The sequence below is a fragment of the Anser anser genome (genome assembly GCF_964211835.1).
Source record: "Anser anser genome assembly, chromosome: 1".
Classification (NCBI taxonomy): Eukaryota; Metazoa; Chordata; class Aves; order Anseriformes; family Anatidae; genus Anser; species Anser anser.
This window is the reverse complement of record NC_139720.1, coordinates 200,101,573-200,124,738: the sequence shown is the minus strand read 5'-3', so window position 1 is coordinate 200,124,738 and position 23,166 is coordinate 200,101,573. Positions and strand designations below refer to the sequence as shown.

The 23,166-nt window shown below is 40.8% G+C and overlaps 1 long non-coding RNA gene across 2 annotated transcripts in view; it reads left to right on the top strand.

The window, feature by feature from the left end:
• The window catches only part of LOC310892134, a 102,654-nt gene extending 90,603 nt beyond the window's left edge, over positions 1-12,051 (top strand). Inside the window, exons 4-6 of one of the 2 annotated variants that reach the window (XR_014577891.1) lie at positions 5,089-5,184; positions 5,842-5,898; positions 6,314-12,051. This is a non-coding gene — a long non-coding RNA (uncharacterized lncRNA). Of the gene's footprint in view, positions 1-5,088; positions 5,201-5,841; positions 5,899-6,313 lie in introns of both variants that reach the window. The other variant, XR_014577892.1, reaches the window with a different exon arrangement.
• Positions 12,052-23,166: the final 11,115 nt, after the last annotated feature.

Here is a 23,166-nt window from a genome sequence, read left to right as displayed (position 1 = left end):
TGGCCCTGGCTGCTGTGTTGACAAATCTGTCCTTAGCAAACTGGGACCCCGGTGACAGCCTCGCCTGTGGCTCAGCTGCCTCTGGCCAGTGGTACCCGAAGCTGCAGTCCTGGGAAGGGCAGGTGCTGTGCCGCACGTCCTCTTCTTTGTGTAGCTTGCTGCTGCCACGGGGTGAGAGGATATCTTGGGCTGCCTCTTGTACAAATGAAAACTTGTTCCAATTAACACTTACGGAATGAACACGGCACCAGATAATTACAGGAAGGTATTTTTGGAAGGATGAAAAAGTAGTTTTCTTTGCAAATTCGGTGTCCTCTCACCCTGCCTCTTTAACGGGTGTTCATACCTGTCACTGCAGCCTTCCCGCTGAGACCACGCAGTCCCCTCCCCAGGCCATTAGCTGTCTCTTTTCATTTGTGTTGCCGTGCCATAAAAAATGAAAACAAACACTGTGGGATCGCAAATGTGTCCATAATTCTTTATCATGCAATTTAAACCAGAAGCTAATAACAAGGAAAATGACTAATACTTGAATAGGTTCCTGCATCTACAAACAGTGCAATAATTGTCTCTCAGTCTGAACAGAAAGATAATAAAAATGTTTTACAGTGCTCCTTAATTGTACCAAAAATTGAAAATCAAGACTTTATTGCAGAAAAAGGAAGCATTAATCTATCTGAGGGCCATTTTGCAGAGAACGCTTCCTGGGGAGGTGTGGTGATAATTACTTATCTTTAATGGGTTTCTGGGTTGTGGCACCAAAATGTGGCGGTGACAGTGGTATAGGAGTTATTTATGAGACCCTAAGCCACCACCCTCCATTATTTCCCACATCCAATGTGACTTGCAGATCTGCTTATTCAGCATGTTTGTTGGGGGCCCTTTTAGCATCCAGCTGTTGTAGGTAGCAGAGAGAGACGAGCCAGCTGAGTCATCCCAGGATGCGGCGTGAATTTGCTGTTTTCCTCCATGAAACATCGTGCTGGTGGTTCACAGTAGAGAAGGGGGTCATAAAACATGGTGATGAGAATCAGGCCGTCAGGAGGGAGAGGCAGGTGCAAAGGAAGATACTGCAGAGCACCACGTCAGGGGGGTTTGTGACCAGAGTGGCAGCACAAGTGGGCAGGCAAGAGCTTGGCTTAAACATGGTCTAGTGAGGGGAGTCAGGGGAGAGTCGGTGTAAGCAGAGTACTGGAGGAGACCGAGCTCCTCTTTGAAGTGGATGGCAACATTCACATTGAACTTTAGTATCAGGAATGGATTCTTTATTTAATAGTATTTTTTGCTTGCTACAGGGTCAAGGTAATGCTTGCTCTAAGCTAATGAATAAATTATTTTTTCTTAAACCTATGCTGATAGAAGCCACCTGTTGGCATTGTGTTTTAACGGGAAAATAAAACACATGTTCCCTGCTAACTAGTGCCTAATCTAGATCCAGCATATTTTTTTTTTTTCTCCCTAGGGTTCCCATGTGATCTTTCAAGAACTATATATTTATTTATTTATTTGCTTAGTGGATATCAGAATTCTATTTAAATATAAATGTTCAACCTTTCTGTGGTTTGTGTTCTACTTGTAATTATTCTGCGTTCTTCAGGGACACATTTATTGTAGATGTACTAACATAAACTCTAAGCTCAGCTGACAGCCCCTAGAAGGGAATGAATGGTGCTAAGCAGCTATTTTCAGTTATTGACACTTAACTCTCTGTCTCAGTGGAATTAAGTTCAGTCTGTCAATGTCAAGCAAAACTGTATAGATTATTTCTCTAAACTGAAAAAGCCTGATCTACTGAAAATGAAAAAGTTTCTAGCAGAAAAAGTCTCCAGCAATCTCGGGAGACATGGAATATTGCTCTCACTTATTTATTTATTTATTTTTACCTTCACTATTGTTGCATTGACATTTTGGGACATGAGCAGAGTTTGGGCGTAAGTTGCCATAAAATGAAGGAGCTTGGAAAATTTGGTGGGCTGAGCAACCTCTTGGACTGGTTTTGGGGAGCTGACCTTCTTGCCTTCTCTCTACACTCTCTCACTGCATCTTTTCATATTGTTCAGTTTATACTATAAATGTATTGTGTATTAGATACGGTAATGATAATATAGTAATTATTAGTGATTTTATATATTAGTGTCTGCCTTCATGTTGCATACTTTAATGTGTTCCCTGACATCTGCCAGGAATAAGTCAATTACTTTGCTATGGATAACACGAACTAGTGTTGTCAATTCAGCCTTTGGGGGAGAAATTCACATATGACAAAGTACGGGTGAGCAGATGAGAAATGAATGAATACACAGATGCAACAAAGTAATAAAAGAGTTCTGTAGCATCTTCAGTGCATGAAACACTACTGATGTTAAGGAACACTCATTGAAAGGCTTGTGTCACCATGAGCAAATAGTGTTATTATATTTATGGTAATGGGAAAGTGGATGAAAGAACCATTAGGATTTATTTAGGATGCATGGTAACTGCAGTCCCTATGTCCACAGTTCAGCTCTGAGCCCTCTCAGAATCGTGCTGTGATGAAAATGCAAGCTTCTATATTTGAATTACTTGGTGTCAAAGCATTCTTTTTTTCTTTTTTTGCCTCTGCCTCTTAAATATTGCCATCTATCATTGTTAGAAGAAGTACTTAATGACACATTAAACATAATTTATCACTCAGTCTATAGTAAAAATCCCTAATCAGAAAGCCCAGATAGGAAGCTTGCACCTTTCAGGCTAATCTGTATAAGAGTTTAACATGAGAACATACATTAATTTCACAAATTGTGATTACTAGAGGTTTTGGGCTTGCTAAGATAGTGGTGTTGACTGGAGCAGTCAGAGGATAAGACTAAAACATAGCAGCTATTTTGTTCTATTTAATGACAACTATTCTTTGCAAAAGTCATACATATGCGAGCTAGCATGTATGCTGCACTTACTGACTGAATGTGCAGAAACCCACACTTCTCTGTGATCAACCAGCTAGCACAACTGGCTTCAGGTCTTCTACACTTCACTATTTAGAAGCAACCATGTCCAAATAATAGAAAGTCTTTACCTGAGGGTCCAGATAAATATAGAATGTCAAGAGCTAGGACGACAAACCATGGTGTGCCCTGATGGCCTTTTAACACTTCTCCTTGCTTCCTACATGACTCTGGAGACATGTGGCTTCTGTGACATAGAGGAGGAGATCCTTCATGTGGGCAGAAAGAGCTGGCAGTGGTGGGGAGCACTCTATAGAGGTGATGTGGTTCTCAAGATGGGGAGGAGCATAAGGAAGCAGGACTCACTGGAGCCAACATAGAGAAGTTTGGATTAAACAACCTATAGCAGGCATCTGAAAATCATTATGGGAAGGAATAGCAGTGTTTGAACTGATATGACCTTAATGATCTGCTATGATACCAAGCATATGCTTAGTGGATGTGTTCTAGCACCATCCAGAAGATGCTTCCCAGGGCACACTCCTTGCAGGATAGCTCAGAACTGGCCAGTTGTTGTCAGCATTATGCAGCTAGGTGGCCTGGGCATGAAAGATGGAAGAGGTGTGAGACCTCCTGCAGAGAATAAAAATGAATCCCTGGGCCCCATGCTGTCAAGCTAAACAAGAAATGACATTTCATTTCACATACCTATCTGAATACCTAAATGAGATGCCTCCAATACACATCGTGATTTTCTTCCTCTCAACAATTTTTTAGCTATTTCTATCCCAGGTTACTAGATAGGTCTTTGCTAACTCACACCTGACCAAGCATCTCCATGTTTTTCCACAGAATTTAATAAGAGTAAGTCTGGGGTGTGGAGAATATAACAGATTACGAGCCTTCTATATGATCAAGTATATTCAGGAACTCCTTATACACATGAGATGGCACTTTACCTCCTAGCTGCTATAACATGATTACCGCATTACGACTCTTTAATAACACGGTGACAGTGAGATCAATGGTACCTGCAAGACTCAAACTTTATCATTGAAACTCCAAGGAATTCAGGTGTCTATCTGCCCTCTGAATAGATGGTCTCCACATGGATTTTTTTCCTGCTTGCTGTATCATTTCATTTTTAATCTAAAAATCGTTAGTGCTATAAAAGTTACATTCTTTTCCTTGTTTGTGCAAACTAGTGCAATAATGCTTTTCCTGTTTGGCTGACATTGCTCATTGTGGGAGCTAGGGGTTGTCTGTTTTGCTTAGATATGTGCTTATATGAGACCCTGTAGATCTCATGCCACTTCCCTAACTCTTGCTGAAAGCTAGTAATGCATAGTAGTGTGTAGTAATGTGCAGTACCCTGTACCTATTGCAGAGGGACTGAGCTGGACTTGCATGTGGACAACGGCAGATGGCCAGTAGCATTCAGCAGCTGTGGAGGACCCATCATGTCAGCAAGCCTTAGCTGGTCCTTGTCACCTCCTGCTTCTGCCCTGCTGCACAGAGAACTTGCACTGACTCAGTTAGTTTGCTTGCATTCATGTTGCATTCCTCTTTCTTTCTCTCCTTCTATAATTAAGTTAAAAACACTTTCAGGCAAGGATTTGACTTCCCTGTATTGTTTTATATCTGGCATGGCCTGACCTTGATCAAAACTAAGACCTTCTGTCCCTTTACAACTGCTACTACTTGTGCTACTACAAAAAAATCAATGGCATCATTAAAGCATAAGCCTCTTGTGTGTTTTAGTGCAGCTGACACCTGGCTGATACATAGCTGCATTAAGCCATAGTAATATCATACTTACATGTCCTTGTTAGTGCTGGCTGAATGATAATATGAACCTTGATTCTCAACTGCTTGTATGAATTTCCCTGGTGAAGCGAGTTTGCACTTGTTCAGAAGTCAGGATAGATTACTGGAGTTATCTATGAGTGTGTGAACTTGAACTACCTTCTTTACCTTACTGGATTCTAAACAGTGAAGTACAACAGCTACATCAAATAACAGCACTGTTGGCTAAGTAGACATTGTTGGCAAAAGGCAGATAATATTCAGAGCGGAAGCATTTAGTGAATGTGTTCATTTGAACAATAACTAGTTCAGTGTATAACCACTACTAATTTTGTGAAAAAAATGTATACTCTTTCAGATTGACTTCAAGCTTTGGATGCCCACCTTTTCTTCATTTCCCTAGTGGTTGGAATTGCATCTCATTATATTCACATCTCCACTTGTCTCAGAGGAGGTAATAATCATCTCAGGTATCCTCCTTTCCGTGTTATCCAGCCATGGATGTTTTCTGTCCTACTTAATTGCCCGTAAACAAAGCTCATTGCTATGCGTAACCTGTTCCCGTCCTTTTATAACATAATTTGGTGATAAGCAGGCAGCTAAGTTGAAAGGTACACCCTTAAATAAGTGACCTGAGTCCTGAGGCCATGGAGTGCACTGGTCACTCCTTGAATTGGGTGGTCCAGTTTTTCATTCATGGCCTTCATATATATATATACACACATGCAAGTATCTTTTTATTTATTTATTTATTATTCTTTCTTTTCTGTCAGATATTGGTAGCTATAGGCCTGTCTCAGATGTGATCCAGAAGTGAAGTTATTGCTGTAAAATCCCAATCTGAGGAAATGTTAGATACTCACTGATTTCTGAGTGGATGTTCAAGCTATAACATTTTTGCTAGCTTTCAAGGGAATTTCTGATATTTCAAGAGGCTATTTATTTATTTATTTCCGTCAGCACAACTTGCCTAAAAGGTTGTGTGTGTATCTGTAAATAAATCTATCCACATAATAAAAAACACGAATGTATCTTATACTGGCACAGCAAGGCTGATATGGATGACAGCAAGATGTTGTTCCTGCCCAACATATTTACTATTTAATTTCAGAAAAGGCAATATGAAGAGGAGATGAAAGGTTGATACAGCATCAAAGAATGAAAAGAGGTAGGTAGGCATTCTTTGAAAAGGTATTTGGGAATTGGAGTTCAAGGAGACAAAAATAAAAAGTAAAATATTCAGGAGCAGGGCTACCCAGGCTGACGAGAAGCCTTGGTGCAGGAGAGGAGGAACAGTTTGATGGAGCGTGTGGTGCTATATATACTACCACAGTTTCAAAATTGCCACTCTGTGGTACTTTATCTTAGAGATTAGAAAATCAATATTTACTTAAATATATGGTGCATTGCTAGCAAATAAAAGTAGAACAGCGTTTTTTCCCTTCTCAATAGGAAGTTACTGGTAATTAGTCATTTGGATGGAGACAGAGGTGGCAGATCTACGACCACAGCTTCTTCAGGTTGGAACTTGTGGGTCTCCATAACTAAGTGACAGATAATAACCAAGATTCGTTTCTTTGTAGCACGTGAATCCAATTAGTAAGAAGACTGTGTCATCATCAGCATTCTTCAGAGTCCAGTGCAAGGAAAACTCTGCCCTCTGGGGAAGTACTTTTTTTTTTTTTTTTTTAAATATAAAACACTAATAAAATATTCCATGGTAAACGTATTTTCTTGCTCAGAGAATCTCAGAGTAGAATAATTGGTGCTTGTATGAACTTGTATGACTGTATCCTTTTAATACTGAGTTCACAATGGTTATCATAATCTAATCATAAAAATTTAAATTAGACTTCCAACGGTGATCATTTCAACCCAAGATAGCTGGAAAATAACTCTTCTGCAGTATTCTTAATATGCTTAAATAAATTTGTCAGCATTATATATGTGCTATCCAATTACTTTATGCAATATATTATTATGACTTCCTTAATATATTATAGTGACATTAAGTATATTTTTGCACATTCATAGCTGTGCATAACACTCATAACAATCAGGAAGAAATGATGTGATAGGGCATTGCTAGTCAATGTCTATTTTCCATTTGGAGCCAAGAGACATGGTAGCATAATGGATTTTTTTTTTTTTTTGAGTTTAATGAGTTCCTGTGAAGTTCAAGGTAAAACAGAATGGCTGGCTCTTGGGAAGCTGGATCTTGCATGTAAGTGGTTTGGGCAAGGGAGAATTTGCTGTATATTTACAGAGGCAGTTTTTTTCTAATTCCTGCAAGCTTATCTGGAGAAAGCAACATCCCAGAGGACCTTGCACAAAACTAAGTTGACAAGGGAAAGGATGACAGCCTATATGCATCTAAATGCTATGGGCTACATTACTCAGTTATGAATGGAGTACTCCACAGAACCCTTTTATTAGCCAAAGCAAATTCAAGGACACATCTGCAGAGGACATGTTAGTGTAAATGCAGACAGAACCAAAGTTTTGTCTGAGCATTGGGCAGATCTTAGCAGAGATGCTTTGTGTGGATACGTTTGTGATCCAAAAGCAAAAGAATAGCAGGGCTATGGACCTAGGAGCATGTAAAATATAAGGCACTGCAGAGGATGGAAATGCTTTGGGCACCAGTAAAGTAGACACAAGAACTGCCCTTGTGTGTCTGCCTCCAACAGTGATGTCAGGCTTTCCCTCTTTTCCCCAAAACAGTGCTTGTTTGTGTGCTCAGTGACCTTATTCCCCATGATGGGCTCAACCACCCTGCGCGGTGTGGAGGTGAGTCACTGGTCGGTAGTTCCTGCTCCCTCCAGAGTCGCTCTCCAGCCAGAAGGCTCAATGGCAGCTGGTGCGCTGCCAGTCCTCTGGCACGTGGCTGTTTGCGATGGCACATTACACTCCTTGGCCAGCACTTCTGCAATTTCGCGTTTGAGCTCCTTCAAGACTCGTGGGTGAACACCATCTGGTCCCAATGACTTGCTGAAATTTAATCCGTCTGCTTGGTCTGAGACTTCCTGTATATTCATTTCAAATTCATCTCACTCTTCTGACCAATCTGCCGCAAAGAAGGTCTCAGGTCTCAAAAGCTCCCCATCATCTGCAGCAGTGAAAAACAATGCAAAGAAATTGCAGCACTTCTCTATTTTGTTCTTATTGTCCTCACATGCCCCTTTTAGACCTTTGCCATCAGTCAGCTGTAGCAGTTCCCCGGCCTGACTCTGAATTCTAATGTACTTGAAGGAGTACAGCAGTTTAAGAAGAGTAAAGCACTGTTCAAGTTCTTTTTTAGTTCTCAGTATTTCCTCTTTACATTTGACCTGCCATGTTTTATGGCCTTTTCTGTTCTCCTTATTTAACCAACTTCTTATTTCTTAAATACCAACAAATTTGATTGTCTCCTTAGCTGTCCTATTGAGCTATGCAAGTTATTTTCTCAGACTGCTTTTCTTTTTGAATTACAACACATATTTTACCTCAATTTCTAATGCAGTACTGTTTGATACATTCCAGGACTCTCATAGTCTTTCTGCTTTTTTAGACTGCTTTTTGTCCCTGCTATGTCCTTCACCCCTTATCTGGTTTGACCTATTTTATATAGTTCTGTCTCTTAAAGCTTAATATCCGTGTGCAGCACATTATTCTTCTGCCCTCTCTGGCTACAGTGTTAAACAGAGTGACTTCTCCCCTTTGGCTAGGTACTGGGCACAACTCAAGATCAAGTCCAGAGAAAGTGCATCTTTTCTTGTCTTTTATAAGACCAGTTGTTCTACAAGCAATCATTTGTTGCATGCAAAAGAGTTATCTCTACATCACAGTGAGGTATGGCTACAGTTCATAGGTATCTCCTATAACTACCTCTCCTAAATTTACGCTTTCTCTGATCTCACTTAACATTTCCTGATCATTGCTGTAATCCTGTTTGGGCTGCTGGTCATACAGTTCAGGCAGTACATGCTACTGTTAGTGAGCTGCACCTGAGCAGAGTCTATAGGACTTTGTTATTTATTATTTTTTGTCACAATACTTTTCCACTGTTACACTTAATATTATCCATCACACACTGTGCCACTCCCCTAGCTCCTACCATATTCTTCCCATATGGTTGGTTACCTGATAACATGGTATGCCTCTGGTTTTCCTCGTCCGGTGTGTCTGAGAGGCCAGTTATATCAGGCTTTTCATTTGATTGAAGCATTTTAGTTCTCCCACCTTTTTGCTTTCAGGTTTGCAGCACTGGGGTAGAAACATCTGCAAGTACTGTGTCAGCACAAGAGGTGGCACAGCCAAGGTGGATATGGTCTGATGACCCCATAGACTCCATAGAGGGACCTTTGTTCTCTATGTTGCTCCAGTTCAGCCCTCCTTACCTCAAGAGAACCTGTCAGGACAAGTTACTGCTCACACTGTATGAATAAAATTTAGGCAGGTAATCCTTGTTCACCTATGCTTTGAACAGGAAGTGTTTATTTTTGAAGGTTATATTAGTTTAGCATCTTCATTGAGGGAGTGATTAATATTGCTCTTCCTCTTATTTTAATGAAACTAGTTAGCAGTAGGTAACAAATACACAAGAACATGGAAGTAAACGACTAAAACTTTTCCCTGGAAGTGTCCTTAGGGACAGAGGAACAGATCAGAGCTGGCAACTCTTTAAGGACACTTTTCTTAAGAGTGCAAGAACTCTCCATCCCTATGCGTAATAAATCACCCAGGGAAGGCAGGAAACCAGGATGGCTAAGCAAGTACCTGTTGGTCAAACTGAGATGCAAGAAGGAAATGCACAGGCAGTGGAAACAGGGACATGGCCTGGGAAGAGCACAGGGATGCTGTCTGGATGTGCAGGGATGGGATCAGGAAAGCCAAGGCACAGATGGAACTGAGCTTGGCAAGGGATGCAAAGAATGATGGGAAGAGATTTTATGAGTACATTGATCAGAAAAGAAAGGCCAAGGAGAGTGTGCCCCCTCTGATACAAGAGAAAGGAGAACTGGTAACGACAGACATGCAGAAGGCTGAGGTACTCATTGAGTTCTTTGCCTCAGTCATCGCTGCCAGTCAGGCTTCCCATGTCTCTTAAGTGCCTCTGGGCAGGGGCAGGGGGAACAAAGTCCTTCCCACTGTAAGTGAAGAGCAGGTTCAAGACCAGCTCTTTGAGATGAAACTGAACAAGTGTAAGTCCATGGGGCCTGATGACATGTGTCCTAAGGAGGTGACCTGAGACAGCCAGCAAAGCTTCACCAAGGCCCTGACCAATCTGGTAGCCTTCTGTGATGGAGTAACTGCATCAATAGAGAAGGGAAAAGCAACTGATGTCAGCTACCTGGACTTCTGTAAGGCCTTTGACACAGTCCCACATGACATTCTTGCCTCTAAATTGGAGATATATGGATTTAAAGGGTGGACGATATGGTGGATAAGGATTGACTGGATGGCCACAGCCAGAGTTGCAGCCAACGTCTCTTATGTTCAGCTGGAGGCCAGTGATGAGTGGTGTCCCTCAGGAGTCTGTCCTGGGACCAGTGATTCTTAATATCTTTATTAGTGACATAGACAGAGGGATTGAGCGCACCCTCAGCAAGTCTGCAGAAGACACCAAGCTGAGTGGTGCAGTCGATCCAACAGAAGGAAGGGATGCCATCCAGAAGACCTGGACAAGCTTGAGAAGTGGGCCCACGTGAACCCCAGGAAGTTCAACAAGGCCAAGTGCAAGGTGCTGCACCTGGGTCAGGGCAATCCCAAACATCAGTACAGAGCGGGGGATGAATGGATTGAGAGCAGCCTTGTGGAGAAGGACTTGGGGATACCGGCGGGTGAAAAATTGGACATGAGCCAGCAGTGAGTGCTTGCAGCCCAGAAAGCCAATCACATCCTGGGCTGCATCAAAAGAAGCATGGCCAGTAGGTGGAGGGAGGTGACTGCTTGTGAGGCTCCACTTGGAGTCCTGCATCCAGGTCTAGGGCCCCCAGCACGAGAAAGATGTAAACCTGTTCAAGCAGGTGCAGTGGAGATGAAGATGATCAGAGGGCTGGAGCACTTCTCCTATGAAGAAATGCTGAGAAAGCTTAGGTTATTTAGTCTGAAGGAGAAGAGAAGCATCTGGGGAGACCTTATTGCAGCCTTTCAAGGGGGCTTATAAAGAAGATGGAGATAGACTTTTTACAGGAGCATGTAGGAATAGGAAAACGGGTAGTGGTTTTAAACTAAAAAAAAAAAAAAAAGTATATTTTGATTAGATATAAGGAGGAAATTCTTTACTCAGAGGGTGGTGAGGCACTGGAACAAGTTGCCCAGAGAAGCTGTGGATGCCCCATCCCTGGAGGTGTTGAAAGCCAGGTTGGATGGGGCTTTGGGCAACATGATATAGTGAGAGATATATCTGCTTGTGGCAGGAGGGTGGGAACTGGATAACCTTTAAAGGTCCTTTCCATCTCAAACCTTTCTATGATTCTGTGATATTTAGTGGAAGAAGGGGTTAATCAGACCTATATGCTAATTGAATTTTTCTTAGTATCACCCCTGTATAATAGCAACAACACCTTCTCTTAAATCTTTTAAGACAAAGTTATTTCTCTATCAAAACTGACTTAGATTATATTTTTGTCCATTATGAAGAAGGTGTGCCTAGCCTCCAAATTTGGATTATTAATCCATACAATTTCTTTTAGCAAAACATATGAAAGTACAGTAAAAATTGGTACTATGTGAATATAGGCAAAAATGACAAGCTATAATTCAGATCAAATATAGTTTCTAAATACAGTGTGAGAAAGAAGTGTTATAATTCAGCATATAGTTGAAACTTGATAATTTTTTATGTCAGAATTTGAAAAGAGATGAAAAAACTCCTGTTTCATTTTGGTTGTGTAAACCTTTTCAGAAACGAGCTCTTAGACACTCAAAGGTTCACCCTGAAACTATCAGGCATGTCCACTAACTCAGCCCCAGAGAGACACCAAGACAGATAAATACAGCTTGTAAAAACAGTATCAGCACGAATGGTAAAAAACTGCTTACAGTTGCCTTTTTATTATTTTTTATTTTTATTTTTATTTTAAGGGAAGAACAGCCATACTGGTTGGGAGACAGTAAACATGGAGCTCAAGAACAAAGAGTTAGTGATGCAGTCTAGTTGGAGACCTGTAGCTAGCAGTGTCCCTCAGGGGTCAGTACTGAGTCCATCTTGTTCAATTTACTCGGTGACCTGGATGATGGAATAAAGTGCAACCTCAGCAAGTTTGCTGATGACACAAAGCTGGGAGGAGTGGCTGATACCCCAGAGGGCTGTGCTGCCATTCAGAGGGACCGTGACAGGCTGGAGAGCTGGGTGAAGAGGAACCTCATGAAGTTCAACAAAGGCAAGTGCAGGGTCCTGCACCTAGGGAGGAATAGCCTCATGCACCAGTATGGGTTGGGGGCTGACCTGCTGGAAAGCATGCCTGCAGAGAGGGACCTGGCAGTCCTGGTGGACAGCAATGGGCCCTTGTGGCCAAGAAGGCTAATGGTATCCTGAGCTGCATTTGAAAGACTGCTGCCAGCAGGTCGAGGGAGGTGATCCTGCCCCTCTACTCAGCCCTGGTGAGGCCACACCTGGAGCACTGTGTCCAGTTCTGGGCTCCCCAGTACAAGGAAGACATGGAACTACTGGAGTGAGTCCAGCAGGGAGCTAATGCGATGATTAGGGGACGACAGCATCTGTCATATGAGGACAGGCTGAGAGAGCTGGGCCTGTTTAGCTTGGAGAAAAAGACTGAGAGGGAAGCTTACCAATGCGTATAAATATCTGAAGGGAAGGTGTCAAGAGGATGGAGCCAGACTCTATTCAGTTGTGCCCAGTGACTGGACAAGAGGCAACGGGCACAAACTGAAGCACAGGAGGTTCTGGCTCAATATGAGGGGGCACTTCTTTACTGTGAGGGTGACAGAGCACTGGGACAGGGTGCCCAGAGAGGTTGTGGGGTCTCCTTCTCCGGAGATATCCCAAACCCGCCTGGATGCCATCCTGCACAACGTGCTCTTGGTGACCCTCCTTGGGAGGAGGGTTGGAATAGATGATCTTCAGAGATCCCTTCCAGCCCCAGCTACTCTGTGACTCTGTGATTCCATGAAGAGGCAACTTAAAGTAACTATTCTGTGTAATTTATGATATCAACAATCAAATTTCCCTTTCAGTGTGCAGGGCTGATAACTAGATGAAGTGCTGTGCAAGGTGTCAAACTCGTCCCCAGGAAACTTACTCTAGCATTACACCAAAGGTGAATTTGACCTGTGGGACTTTTTCAGCATACCTGTGATTACAGTGATCAGCATTTCTATTATTAGATAATTGTGTCAGAACTGGAAGTACTATGGGTAATGCAGCCACAAGGCCAAAACAAACAATAAGGAAGGAAACTTCACAATTAATGAAGAACTAATTTAATGAAGGCAGTGAAAAGAAACAGTGATGGATTTTAAAGGGCAGGGAGAAGAAGAGACTGTAAAGGGTCATTGCAGACCTCAGCTTTTCATGTTTATCTCCTTGATGACTTATTTCAGATGTACATTAACACAGATTATCTAGTCAGTTGCTGCCTAGATTCATTCATATGTAATAGGAATATTTAATGCAAACTGATTCTTCATTTCTTGTATTGTTTCATGAGTTCAAGTTTACCTATACAGGGTTAGAGTGGCATTCAGAGCTCTCTACTGTCCTAGTAGTCAAACTGAATGGCACTATCAGGAGATGTATGTGTTTCAAAGACAAGAACCTTTTGTCAGTATGTTAAGCAACAATTCTGAATCAAAGAAAGGTGTTTATAACAGCCTGAGCTTTAAAACATTGAGTATCTGTGAACATAATGTAAATTATTAAGAATTATGAAGATTTAATGTTTCTTATGATCAGAAAGCTTTTGTTTTCTAGGACACATGTAAGAAATTTCAATGTAAATATTGAGAACCATACAATGAGTACCAGAGCCCTGACCCTGTCACACTTGTAATAGCAGAATAGATGGTTAAGCACAGAAAAGAAAGGAGACTTAGTAGGAAACTCTGGACAGCAGTTTTTCCTGGGAGAGGCTGGAGGACGAAGAACAGTTGAGGACTGACTCCTGGGGAGCAAGAAGTGTATAGGGAGCTTTTGGTTGTATGATTAGGGCTGCTCTTAAAGTGGTGGCCCAGACTTTTGGGCATGTTAGCAAGCACAGGCTGGCACAGGTGAGGTTGCTTTGAGGATTTGTTGTGCTTCTGCTATTCAAAGGAAGCTTAGGGGAGTGTAAATGGGACTTGGATGATATTGGTTTTGATCTTGATGAGGAGGCAACCCTGGCCCAGAGAAAGGCAAGTTTAAAAGACAGTGGCTAAGTGACAGAGGGAATGCAATGGGTTTTTCATAGAATCAAAGAATGGTTTAAGTTGGAAGGGACCTTAAAGATTATCCAGTTCCCACTTGCCTACCATGGGCAGGGATATCTCTCACTATATCATGCTGCTCAAAGCCCCATCCAGCCTGGCCTTGAGCACCTCCAGGGATGGGGCATCCACAGCTTCTCTGGGCAGCCTGTGCCAAGGCCTCACCACCCTCTGAGTAAAGAATTTCTTCCTTATATCTAAACTAATTTTGTCCTCTCTTAGTTTAAAACTATTACCCATTTTTCTTTAATTATCTGCCCATATAAAAAGTTACTCTCCATCTTTTTATAAGCCCCCTTTACGTACTGAAAAGCTGCAATGACATATCCCCACAACCTTCTCTTCTCCAGGCTGAACATCCCCACCTCTCTCAGCCTTTCACTGTAGGAGATGTGCTCTAGCATGTTGTGATTTAACCCGGCAGGCAGCTCAGCACCACACAGCCATTCGCTCAGTGTGCCCCCTCCAGTGGGATGGAGGGGAGAATCAGGAGAAAAAAAAAGAAAAAAAAAGCATGTGGGTTTGTGGGTTGAGATAAAAACAGTTTAATTGGACAGAAAAGGAAGGTAAATAATGATAATAGTAATAATAATTATATATACAAAGCAAGTGGTGCACAATGCAATTGCTCACCATCTGCTGACCGATGCCCAGCCTGTCGCCAAGCAGCAGCTCCCTCCACCCCACCCCAGCCAGCCACCCCTTATTAATTGCTGAGCATGACATCACATTGTATGGAATATCCCTTTGGCCAGTCTGGGTCAGCTGTCCTGGTTCTGTCCCCTCCCAGCTCCTCGTGCACCCCCAGCCTCCTCGCTGGCAAGGCAGTGTGATAAGCTCAAAAGTTCTTGGCTTAGTGTAAGCACTGCTCTGCAACAATTAAAACATCAGTGTATTATCAAAATTATTCTCACCCTAAATCTAAAAAACAGCACCATATCTGCTACTGTAAGTAAAATTAACTCTCTCTGAGCCAAAACCAGGACACAGCACCATCTTTGTGGACCTCCACTGGATCTGCTCAAACAGGTTTACATCTTTCTCGTGCTGGGGGCCCTAGACCTGGATGCAGGACTCCAAGTGGAGCCTCACAAGCACAGTCACCTCCCTCCGCCTACTGGCCATGCTTCTTTTGATGCAGCCTAGGATATGGTTGGCTTTCTGGGCTAAAAGCATGCACTGTTGGCTCATGTCCAACTTTTCACCCACCAGTACCCCTAAGTCCTTCTCCACAAGGCTGCTCTCAATCCATTCATCCCCCGCTCTGTACTGATGTTTGGGATTGCCCTGACCCAGGTGCAGCACCTTGCACTTGGCCTTGTTGAACTTCCTGGGGTTCACGTGGGCCCACTTCTCAAGCTTGTCCAGGTCTTCTGGATGGCATCCCTTCCTTCTGTTGGATCGACTGCACCACTCAGCTTGGTGTCTTCTGCAGACTTGCTGAGGGTGCGCTCAATCCCTCTATCTATGTCACTGATAAAGATAGAACCGGTCCTGAGACAGACTCCTGAGGGACACCACTCATCACTGGCCTCCACCTGGACATAAGAGATGTTGACTGCAACTGTCCGGTTGCAGCCAGTCAGTCAATTCCTTATCCATCTGTACTGGGTTTACATGTCAAGGAACTGGTAGCAGGGAGGCTGCAGAGGTGGTCTTTGTGAGAAGAGTCCAGCAGCTGCCCCATGTCAGGTCAGAGGCAATTTCAGTCAGCTCCAAAAGAGACCAATCAAAAGGGACTTATGTCAACCCTCGAGTCCTTTCTATCCAACTTCCTCCCCTTTCCCTTTGAAGAGGGGGAGTGAGAGAGTGGTTGTGGTGGAGTTAAGCTGTGTAGAAGGGTAAAACCTCCACACCACTGAATATTCCACCCTTCAAATTCATATATCTCCAATTTAGAGGCAAGGATGTCATGTGGGACCATATCAAAGGCCTTACAGAAGTCCAGGTAGATGACATCAATTGTTTTCCCCTGTCCACTGATGCAGTCACTCCAGCACAGAAGGCTGCCAGATTGGTCAGGCACGATTTGCCATTGGTGAAGCTGTGCTGGCTGTGTCACATCACCTCCTTGCCTTGTATGTGCTTTGACATTGCTTCCAGGAGGCTTTGTTCCATGATCTTCCCAAGCAAATATATTCAGTATGGAAGGGATTAATGTCTCATGAGTTAGGTTATACTAAAAGTTACACTGATACTAAATTTTTCATTTGTCTGGCTAGAGAAATCAAATGACTCCTCTTTTCTGAAGACAAGCATCTAAAATGGGCCAAGATTGCTGCATGTTTGCCTTTTCTTCCGATTGACTGTGCAAAATCTGGGCCAATTCTCTCATTTTAAATACCTACCAGGCAGGCTTCTGAAGTAGAATGAGATGAATTTGCTCTCAGATGTCCAAGGGCACTGATTGGTCCCACAGCCTCTCTCCCCGCCCCAGGGGTTGGTGGCTGTGCTCAAGGTCTGCCCTGGCACGGTAATAAACTGGGGTCCAGTCATTGCCCTTGCCTGCACCATGTCACAACCATGCCTGTGCCTGGCCATGTCCCAACCCTACCCCATCCATCCCCAGTATCAGTCAGACCTATCCAACTCTATGTCTGGTCTCAGCAGGGCTTGTCGGGCAATCGCTGACATCACAATCGTAATATCGCAATGTTTAAAAAACTCTTAATCTTTTTTTTTTTTTTTTCCCAAAGATACAAGATTTTAAGAAAAGATGAAAGATTTTACATGCCCAGTCTAGTAAAACTGAGATATGCCTGATTAGCAATGGCTGTGTTTTGTTCTTTGGAAATCTGGCTCTTGAAAATGTTTTAGAAGTTGGACATCAAAAATCAAATCAGGCTATTTCAGTTTCCTTTCTGAAAAAAAAATGGCCTAAAGATACAGAGAAAAAATTGATAACAGTTGTAAGTGGTTAATACTTCTGAAAAAAATGAACTGCTGAGGCTGATGTTTAAATATGAACTTATGTTCCTATATTTAGAAAGCGATTTTTGAAAATGTTGGCTAATATCCATATGACCCAAATAAGTGTCCTGATTTTCAGAGATTCTGAGACTTTTGGCTCTCATTAAAATCAATATCTTGAATAATAACTGATGCTGTTTTGCAGAATTCATTTGGATGTTGAAATATGTATTTGTCTTTAAACTCAAGGCAGATAATCATGCTTGTATGTGTGGTATTTATTCACAAGCATGTGAATGTGTATTTTGTTGACTTGAGCTCATTAAATACAGCTGACCTCAAGAACTGAATCTAAGCATAAAGACAATACAGAGAAACTATGTGGGACAGAACTTCATTTTCTCTCTTCTGTGTCCGAAACAATACTAAACAAAGTTTGCGCATTCCTTAGAAACTTTCCTTTTGCTGTTGATTTGGATGGAAACAGGTGCTTCACTGACTCAGTCCTTAAATGAAATGGATAGACAGAGCTAAACCTTTCTTTCTCTGAAAGCTTTAGCCCACTACCTTTACATATTGTTTGCAGTTAGAAGTCTGTACAGTAGTAGCGGTGTGTGTATATACAATGGAGAAAGTGGATTTAAAGAATATACATATTTTTGTAATCTAGCTTTTCTTTTCAGTTTATTATCTAAATGTAAAACAATCTACATTTAACATTTTTTTTAAGAACAACTGAAGTTCTGATGTTGAAATGCTGAGACGCTTATTGTTACAATGCAGACATGAACAGTGACACTTCAATATTTGTAATATTCAATTTTTGCTAGATAAACACTAAAAGAAACCAGAAGACAAAAACATCTGTTACAGCCTGGGGACATACAGTGAAGCTGCTCAGTGTTACTGCTGGCACATCAACTAATCATACAGACATTGTTAAAACAAAGATTGTTTTTTAATCCTATAGAAGCATAGTATAATAAAAGCTTAAATAGCCTGCAAACATATTTGACATTGACATACAATGCCAATAAATAAGAGCTGTACAATAGACTGTGAGCTGCAGATGGATGAGCAGAATCGGAACTCATTGTAGTTTTCTATCAGCCACCTGCTATTTTTGAAGCAGGAAACAATAAAAATGACCTAGTGTTTTATTTTCTGTGGCAAAAGAAGTCTTCAGATTTTTTTTTTAATATATTGTAGGGTAAAAAATGAATATTTTTTATTCCTTCTATTTGCAGCCCATGGAGCAGAGATGAATTAGAAATTATGCTTCCTCAACTTTGATTCAAAAGGTTCTGAAGCTTAGCTGTGGGTATCATCTAGTGCTGATACAGGATTAGCTGTTTTGAACAATAATGAATACCCTGTCTTTTATCATTAATTTTGATTTTGTTCACTAGTCCATGAAAAAGCGTACACTTGGTGTGTACATACTGCAACTTGTGGAGAGAAATAAGTTATTTTCATTAAATATTCATGACTAATCAAAAAAATTGTCCTCAGTGACACTGACTGTGTTAGCATACATTCATTACAAGATTTCATGTTAAGGCATCCCCATTACATTAATTTCCACAACTGGAACTTGGAAAGTTAACAATATCTACAGTAGTTTATAGGAAAGATAGGTGTTCAGTAAATGAAACATTTTTACTGGCATGAATCTGAGCAAAACCTTTTCTCAGTGATGCCACATTCTACTGATATATGCTTAAATACCAGAGGACTTCAGTTTGGGATAGTTATGATATTAGTTCATTTGGAAATGAGAGAAAAACTGCTTCAAATTTTTAAAAATTGAGAAAAGAACACTGCTCCCATATTTTCCTTGGTCCCTCACCATTAAAATATTCAAAGTTGGCTTTTTTCTACTCTACAACAAAATCAGACTTTTTTTTTTTTTTTTTTTTAAGAAAGAACGGGGGAAAAAGGACTGTGTGAAAAACATTTTGCTAAACCCTGTGCTAAAGGCTGTCAGCACATATTAGCAAACCTCATAGGCCAGGTACTTTCTAGTAACTGTGATTTTTGTCTTATTTCACCTTGGGGAGGATTAGGGAATAATCAGAGTCTTGCAGGGTTTTGGATGGACACTGAAGACCTTGATTATCCCAGAGGAGCATCCCAGGTCCTGCATAAGTTTTATCCTCTGGCAGTGCAAGAATAAGCGAACAAGAATAATACCCCTTTTGCGAACCCTAGGGAAGAGGGCATTTTAAGGTTTATATGCTATGTACCGCTGTTTCTATGTTCTGACTCTGTCTGATAGCTTTCTCTGCAGGTCCCTAATCTCTTTTTTAAATCAGTGATAAGGATGTGTAAGCATGCTTAAGCTTTCCGCTGTATCACAGTGAACTACATGGGCAGAGGCATCCACGTCCTGTAGGCCCATATGTACAACTCTTAATATAGCACAAAACAGAGTGGAATCTTGTGGTACTGGTACCTATGGATTGTACTCTCTTTTTGTTTTTTTTATTTTTTTTTAGTAATAGTAGTAGCAGAAAATATAAGATTGCAAGTTAATGGAGCATTAAAATAATTTTACAGAGCAAAATATGTTCTTTTTTTTGCTTTCAAAGTCAAAGATATTTAGAATGCCTTATTATGTAAACCAATGAATCAGATCGTTTGAGGTCATTGTCGGTTGTTTTATTCAGACGAATATGCTTAATGTTTAAATCATTGTAACACTAAAGGAAGTTGACTGCACATTCCTATCTTTCACTGTCAAAAACTAGAATGAAGCACACAAAAGCAATAGAGGAGGTTTATTTTCAACATCTGCTTGAGAGACTTTATATTTTGTCATTACAAGTGTTACAACTGCCTTGCAAATTTCTAAGAAGAAAAAAAAATCATGAGTCAAGGTCACATTTCCATTTTGTTGGTTTGTAAAGTGGTGAAATTGGTCATTCTGGATGGTGTTTATGTATGAATTCAGACCTGTTAAGAATTTTTGCTGCTCGTATGAGTCTAATAGAAAAGGGATTTTAAATGGAAGTACGAGGCAATACATTCAATTGGTTTCACTCTATTCTGTTAGCACAAAAGTGAGGCATCCATTTGCCTTTCTCTTTCATGAAATTGGAGCTTAAGCATATGGATAGTAGGTCTGCTTGACTGTGAATCAGTTCCACTCTGTACTGAATTTGATCAGAATTACAGCTCATAGTCAGACTGAAGAAATACTTAGAGATTCAGTGGGACCATGAATTTGCTGGTGTCTGTCTGCTGGGTGCATGTACAAAATAAGAAGGGAAAATATACCTACTTTCTTTGTGTCCAGTGGTCAAATCTACTCCCAATTACTGCATTTTTCAAGAGTCAGGATAATTCATTTCTCATTTTTCTGTGAGTTCACATCACCTGCAAAGGGATAGGCATACAGTTAAAAGATCACTTACAAAGTGTATGCTACATGGAAGGTCCTAAAGCTTTTCTTAGTCCTCTTCAGAGGTGCAATAGATTTGCATGACTATCAGTCTTTGCTCTGAGCAATGGAGTATAGGGAAAATGGATTCATCAAAAATATTTCCAAGGCAATAGAAGCAATTATTCTTTATCTCCAAGCTCTGCTTTCCTAGCTGCAATGAAAAACAGTCAGTATGTCAAATGTGTAGCCATTACCACTTGACCTATCTCCACTGACTACCATAACATTTCAGTGACTTAAACCAATCAGGATTTGACCCACATTTTTTTCTAGAAGTCATGTACTGTGTATGATGTTAAAAAAATGCACCCCATGTAGTTCATCATACCAGCTATTCCAAAGTGCCTTCATCTTTGCTTAAACACATAGAAACACATTTCCTGAAACAGAGCCTGTTCTCTCTTTTTAGCAAGTACACTATAAAATATGCAAAAACATTTCATAAAATGTCTTCCTTTCTCCTGAGAGTTGTTGTAACATGCATGTGATTTAATCACAGTCTGTTTGGTGAGCTAATTTACAAATAGTTCAGTCCTGCATGATGCTTAGTGAATTCAGCTCTGATGGGTTTTATATTAATGCCATTATAGTATGATATGCCACTGGATATTCTGGAAAATGATAGGTACTGTTATAAAAATGGCACACAAACAAAACAACAACAAGAGAAACCACCTGTATATTGACATCCTTTTTTTTTTTTTTTTTTAATTGTCCTGATGCTTTTGTATCCTTGGATACATATTTGACCATGTTAAATCCATTTGTATGGCGCTCAATGTGAAGTATAAGAAGGTCCAGGAATATTTTATGGCCATTTTTTGATTTTGCAAAAAAATGTGAAATTAGATACCAATAGTTCAGGTCATTGTACTTGCATGAGTAACAGTGTGTTTTGAAGTGTAAGAAGTCTACAAGCAAAGTTGATTTTTAAAAAATCCTCCGAGTCCTGGCATGTTAAAACAAATCCTTGTGTAAGCAGTCGCTGGCAATACTTTACAGAAAAAATCTGAACATTTTGCCATCTAGATTTCTCTTTCAGACACATATGATGCAATTGATGATGATGCAACCCTATGGTTGCATTAGGTTCTTTATGTGGTATTCACCTGAGTAATTGGAGATGGCTACATCTGAACTAGGCTTCCTTTATATTCATTGCAAGGAAAAGCACTCCTGAACTCAATCCAATTCATCATTAAGTATAAAACTAATGCCTGTCAAATAAATTTTACCTTCACTGACCTAATGTAGATGTGAATTTATTTCCAGTCTACATGTACTGAAGTACATGTTCCGTCTGAAAATCTCACCCCAAATATTATGAAGATATTCTGGAGTATATCTGACCTTGATAAATCTGATCTTATTTTGAAGCTGGCTCTGCTCTAAGTAGGCAATTGGACTAAATGACCTCCTTAGGTCCCATCCAGTCTATTTTTTTCTATGATTTTAATAAGATTTATAAGAACCAGGAAATTCTGAATGAAATTTTAAAATGCAATTTGAACTCTGCTCCTGTCAGCTGACTTTACAGTGTCATCTTTCAAACTAAAGCATTTTAAAATTTATAGTCTAGGAAGTTATGAACAACTGGCAGGCTTGACTGACTGGGTTTACTTTGTAAAATATTTCTTTGGTTGAGGATGGTGAATACTGCTACAAGGGAAACCAGCTGATACCGTGTTATTCAAGCTCTATATCTGGCATACCATGATAATTATAATTAGCCTCAGTCTAAAGCTATCCCTGGGGCAAAATTCCCCTTGAAAGTAGCAAGTGTTACTGACCTTTATCCTTTGAGAGATTATATTGTCAAAATAATCTCATGCTTCTGGAAACAGCCTGAACAGAGCCCATGAAGATTTTCAAAATACATGATTAATTCAACCTTACAGATGTTTGCTTTCTCATACTAGAGTGGCACACAAGCTGAGGGATTAAAAGCTGTGTATCTTTGCCTCTGTTAACATGACTAGGTAGTACAAGGGATCTGGGAACATAAATAGAAGGATTAGTGCTTGTGATGCATGCAGTTCATGCTAATCCTGGTGGTGTGCATCTGCCTGGGTTCTCCAAATGTACCCGTAGAGGACAGAGCAGGTGTTACTCATGACTTGGTCACCTTCAGGTCCTGTTGAGGCCTAAATTGAACATAATACAGCTCTATTGACCTTAAAACTCTTTCAGAATTCCTCAGTTGTAAAGCAAAAGGTGAAATCAGATAATGAAAACAACAGGGAACCATTTCTGCCTGATTTTATGACTGGAAGCTTTTTTAAAGATATGGCTGCTGGAATCAACAGTCTGTATAAAACATGTCTCCCTGATACAAAAAGGAGCTCAATCTCCTGAATATTAACTAAGAAATAAAGAAAAGAAATGTTTTTGAACTTCTTCTCTGAAAAGAATCTCATACTTTACTCTTCCTCTGGCTATATTCTCTATTTTCACCTAGCAGTTTTGTCACAGAGCAGCAGAGGTGGGAAGGCACCTCTGGACATCATTTACTCCAACCCACTGCTCAGAGCAAGGTCACCTACAGCTTGTTGCTCAGGGCTGTGTCCAGTCAGGTTTTGAATATCTCCAAGTACGGAGACTCTACAGGCCCTCTGGGGAACCTGCTCCAATGCCTGACCACCCCGATACTAAGAAAGTTTACTCCTTATATTT